Source organism: Gossypium raimondii, chromosome 4, assembly GCF_025698545.1.
Source record: "Gossypium raimondii isolate GPD5lz chromosome 4, ASM2569854v1, whole genome shotgun sequence".
In the NCBI taxonomy this organism is placed as follows: domain Eukaryota; kingdom Viridiplantae; phylum Streptophyta; class Magnoliopsida; order Malvales; family Malvaceae; genus Gossypium; species Gossypium raimondii.
Window position 1 is genome coordinate 15,513,492 of NC_068568.1, and position 6,000 is coordinate 15,519,491.

The window sequence follows — 6,000 nt, forward strand, 5'->3', positions numbered from 1 at the left end:
GTGAATGTAATACAATATATGCTAGAACAGTTTATAAGTGTTTAACTTCATATATGGATGAATAAATCATTAAACTAAGATGATATTTCAAGTGAACAGCTTAAACTGCAAGTATGAATGAATAACCCAATGATTTGATTGGACTGCCCCTTTAATCCGCACATTTCAGCCCCTCTTCCCGCTCCAGCATTCTTCTGGTTCTCTTAGCTGGCCTGGCCTGTGTCACCTTGCCTTGTCTTTTGATCTATTATTATTTTATACTATAAGCCATTTGCTTTAATTCCTTCTTCAACTACCTTCCCATGGCTTCTCCCATACTCCCCATTAATTCTTTCCCATGATTCCCAGTGGGAAGCAACAAGATGGAAATATTTTTTCCACTCTTCCTTTGTTTCCTCTACTCTTCTTGTTTTGTATTTTTCTTGATTCACAGAGTTACATAGGAGTATATGTTCAAGTGTCAATGGAATTGTCTATGAGTTAATAAGTCTAATTGTAGTGCTACAAAAGGTTTTCTATTTTGTCAATACAAGTAAATCTCAAGTTTTTCAACAGATATAAACAAGTTCGTATTGCAAAAGAGTTATAAACAAGTCATAAGTAGTGGATCCTTATGCATTAAAGTCATATTTCTAAAGCTATTCTCAGGGTCACTCCTTGAATTGAGGCTTAACAGACGTTGCATATCTGTGAGATTCTATCTCATAAATATGCTAGGCTACAAGTAAAGGAACTAAAATCAAACAAGCTAAACAATTTTTTAAGGAATATCCAATTGTAATTTATAAACATTGATACAATTTGGGAATTCAAAAGTAAGTTTCGAAATAAACAAAGTAAACTAAGAGAATTCAAATCAAAAGTTAAAACTTGAGTAGTAATATCTATTAGTCTTGAAAATCGAAGAAGTATTATCATTTAAAATTTTTACAATGCATTAAATTTAAGAATGCCACTCCCTAGAGATTTCGCGCTCACAACCAAAATTTGAACTTTAAAAATAATAAAGGAAAGAGTATAAACTACTCAGTAAGTAATAGATATTCCACTCGATCAGGTTAAGCAAACATAAAAATATTTAGACCAAAATGTTTGATTGAAAGCATGTATGAAAAAATCTTAGGTAATCCATCATAGTGCAAGTCAAATTTCATATCATAAACATCTATAAAAAAGAAACGAAATTTCTAAGTGTATATTGTCGAAACCACTTTTTAAAAATAAAAATTTTAGTTATCGACTTATTAAAAATGAAAATTTGGGAGTCGCCACCGATGGATCACCTTGAAAATAATTTTAGGCTGCGAATTTTGAGAAAACAGGTTCGGGAGTCGGTTACACACGAGGAAGGGTTAGCACCCTCGTGACGCCCAAAATTGGTACCGAATTGATTGTTTAATGTCTTAATGTCTAGATTTTGAAAAGATTTTAAAATACGATCCTTTTAACTTGAATAAATTGAATAATAAAACACTCTTATTTCAAAGAAATAAAATGTCACACTCAGTGAGTTAGGGCGAAATATTTTTAATCTTCAAAATTAAGTTTATCTCTTGACTTTAAAACCTATGCATTTTGAGAAAGATATCTGATTATTTTGGTCAAATGAAAAATCAAAACCCAGTAAGTTAGGGTTCAGTTTCACAAAATTCCTAAATATCGAATATTGCCTTTTTTTATTTTGAAGAACCCTCGTCTTGATAAAATAACATGTCATACCCAATACGTTAGGACACAACATATCGAATTCCCGAGAATGAGCTTTTTATTTGTGTTTTAATTAAAAAGGATGCTTGGTTATCTAAATTCATCGGAGAAATTGAAGCCTAGTAAGTTAGGGCACAATTCTCTCGAGGATCATGAACACCAAGTATTTGAAAGTTTATGGATAAACAATTTCAATATTTTCCTAAATGGATGTAACGCGATTGAAGGGTAACGTATTACGCAAAAGTGGTAATTTGAAAATAAAACACACGTTATCGAATCATGAATAATAGATAAATACAAACTAGCATGGCGATAATAATTTCAATCATACAATATACCAATATCGATGTCAACATTTGAAATAAAAAACGAGCTAATTAATGCAAACACAAGCCAAGTGTATAAGCTTTGAAATTACCAGAAAAATAAATGGTATGAAAGGAATGGAAATTGTGAATCAATAAAGCGTATATAGAAATATTAACATAAGTACTATGCAAAAAAAATGAAATAGATTAAAATGGAGTTTAAAATAAATACTATACGAAGTAAATTTTTGAATAAATGCTATGTATGAAGAAAATCAAAATATTGATATATATAAAATATTATATGAACAAATAATACATATGAAATACAAAAACTCAAAATAAATAATAGTATATGATAATATGTAAAAGAGCTGAAGTGGATGATTTATAATAAAACAAGCTTTGAAAGGAACTATATACATGAGAATAAATATACTATCATAGAATCGATAATATCATATGTATATGTGTAATATAAACTATGCATAAATAATATTAAATTTATATAAAATTATAAAATAACAAATTTGGATAATAATACATGAAAACTTTAAATAATGATGTGATAAATTTTAAAACAATAATATGTTATAAATGAAAATAATATTGATGATAGGCTAAAAAAAATATTAAGTTAACATAAAATAATGTCAAATTTTAAACTAATATCCAAAAATAACAGAAAAATAAATTTGAAACAGAATAAAAAAACCAAGTATATTAAATTACATAAATATAGACAAAATTATATCAAACTCGAAATAAATAAATAAAAAATAAAGCAGAATTGAGGATCAAAACGGCATGTGCGAATAACACGAGGGATCAAAAGGGGAAATAATCCCAACACCTCGAAACGCTGCGCCATGAGAAGGACTAAAGTGAAACAACAATAAAATATGCGGGGCAAAATTAGAAAACGCAAAACAAGGGACAGGGGGGCGAATCGAAAACGAGCGACAAAGCAGAAGGACTCAAAGCGCAAATAGCCCATTTGGCTTTAAAACGCATGGATCCTTCCCCGGGTCGGGTCACACGCGCGGGTTATATGGCCAATACAGCGCCGTTTTAAGGCCACTGAAGCAGGCCTTAAACGGCGTCGTTTTTCACACCATAAATAAAAACTTTAAAACCCTAAAGTTACCAGGAGCTATCAACCTTAAACAATCTTAAAGAAAAACTAAACATTAGCCTCCCCCAAACTAAAACCTAACCCCCCACATCCTCAGCCGCCTCAAGTCCAGAAACTATCTACTATCAACTCCGATTTGAAACGGAGGAAGCAGAGGTTCCGACGTCGGCGAGGTAAGCTTTTCTTCCTTTTTTCTCCCCCCTTCTATTTTATAAATATATCTATATACGATCAATAGCAAACAGAAAAAAAAAAAGAAAAGCAATCGGAAAGGAACCGAAAAGAGGAAAAAGAATAACCTTTTTTTTGTATTGATTTCATTTTTTTCTTTAGAGTATGCGTGTCTATGTGTTCCCCCCTTTACAAAAGTTTCGGCCTTTTGTTTTATAGGCCGAGAGAAAAGAAAAATGAAAAAAATACAAAATCCCTCCTTTTTTCATTGTCTCAGCTGCTTGTTTGTTGGTGTCTGCTGCAGGTGTACAGGGGCCGTGGACGTGGGCAAATGCGTACGGAGGCTCGTGTGGGTGCAGAGGCCTGGCACGCACGAACAAGAAGAGTTGCTGCGGCGCTGGGGCATGTGGCTAGGGTTCCAAGGCTTCTTTTTTCGCTGAAGTTATTTTGGGCTATCGGGCTGGTTATTTGAACCGGTGTAATGGGTGTAGGTTTGGTTTCATTTCTGGGTATTTTGTGTTTGGGTAAATTAATTGGGGCAAGGTTAGGTTTAGCTATTTTAGTCTGTAATTGGGCAGTGATATTGGGGCTTAGTGGGTCTAATGTATTTTGGGTTTGTAATATAGACTTTTAACATTTTTTGCTTTTATATTGGTTTTTAATATCTGTATCGGGCCCGGGCAAATTGGGCCTATTACATATATAATTATACATGACACTTCTCGTATTATAAGCTATGATCACCTTTACCCCAATGACAAAGGTCTGGAAATCACAATTACTTAATGGCATGGGTCAAGAATTTATCACTATTCTAAATTGATGGTACAACCGAAATTGATTTCTAATCATAGAAAGCATATTAATATGGCCAACGTTTAACCTCTATGACAAGACAGGAATATAGCGTATTAGGTGAAAATTTAAAAAATCCATTAAAGTTGTATGTATATAGATGCTATTTTCACGTGCCAAAACATACTTCAATGATATATATATGGGTGAGTTGTAACACCCCATACGTACTTCGGTTACCAGACACAAGTTATGAGATGCTAAAACAAATTCGATTAAACTTATTTAATTTAACTATTAACTAAACATAATTATACAAATGTTAAGCATTAAGAATGAAAATAAAAATATATCGAGCTTAAAATACTATAAAATTTTATTCGAGTTCAAATAAATGAACTAACTTATAAACCTTTTAAATCTTTGGATCAATATCGATACCAAGTAAATAAGTATCGATATTTTATAACAAGTATCGGTACAAAATATTTATCGATACCATTTTGACATTCTGCTAAAACAAGGTATCAATATTATTTTCATGGTATCAATATAAATTAGAAAAATATCGACATCGAGTAAAATTATCAATACCAAAATTGAATTCGTAACTTTTGAAACTGTTCATTTGATCTCGTATCGATACCTTAGTCCATTTTATCAATAGTTTTGTAAAATGATAAAAAACCATACGTTGAAGAGTTCAATTATTTCCACAACCTAAAACCTTGTTCAAAAAAGCATATAAATAAAAATTCAACATGTAAAATAAGCATCAATTAATACATCCTAAAGGTTTAACCAATACGCCTTCATTGGCACCAAAATTCAAATATAAACTTTAATCATATAAACTAAACATGATTAACTTATCAAGCTTATTCAATCATAATCTAGACTACAATTTCCAAAGAGCAAAATTATCCATTAGAACCAAGTTTTAAAGGCTAGCATAACCCAGCTAAAATCTAATAAGTATCAAACAAAATGACCATATCAAAACAACTTTTCAAGATAGACATCAAATGATAAGCTACCAATTCAAGTCACCAAAAATACCAAATACATGTTTACATCTCAAATGACACAGTTCATCACCAAGATACCCATTAACGTAAACATACAGAAACCCTATTTTCATGCTGCTTATAATTGGACTAAAATAAACAAATAGCCATCGAAAGTGTTGTCGGATAGTGTAATCTCCAACAATTTTCCAATTGACAGCAAGATTCCGACAATCTACAAAGAAGAAAACCAAATAGAGTAAGCTTACATAAAGCTTAGTATGTTCATAAAACATAACTTTACATACCTGCCAATTTAATTTACAAATCATACATAACATATAATTAATATTCCTTTGTCTTGTTTCATCATTCCAACTATACGAAATGATTAAACCTGAATAATTCATAGCAGCCATATATAACATGTTAAGAATCACATACCAAGATATAACCCACCAAATATAATTAATCATCTCATCTCATTTCATTTCCATTTCAATAGTTAACTGTTTTCTCCAGAGAAGAATAGTAAATTGACCTCAGATACATGAGAGGGTAATGCTCAAACAAGTTGACAAAGGGACATTAACTGAAACACAATGATGCTCACACAAGCTTCAGAGAATCCGCAACACATGCAGGATCTCAAGCCATCGGTACGGTATCCATCACCAATACATAGTACCTGAAACTGTAATCACTAGCATAGAGTGCCTGAAACTATAACACGGATGCAAAGCACCTGAAACTGTAATCATCGATAACTAGTGCCCAGAACGCCCTAATGACATATCATTTGTATCCTAACTATTCACTAAGTTCACTCGAGCTTATCTTGTTTTTCTAAGATCATCACATGATCAAACTTTAC

The 6,000-nt window shown here is 31.7% G+C and overlaps 1 long non-coding RNA gene across 1 annotated transcript; it reads left to right on the top strand.

Moving 5' to 3' along the window:
• The first annotated feature begins 3,128 nt into the window (after nt 1–3,128).
• LOC105767852 (uncharacterized) lies at nt 3,129–4,057 on the top strand. The gene is made up of 2 exons (XR_001125639.2): nt 3,129–3,326; nt 3,629–4,057. It is a non-coding gene; the product is annotated as an uncharacterized LOC105767852 (long non-coding RNA).
• Nucleotides 4,058–6,000: the final 1,943 nt, after the last annotated feature.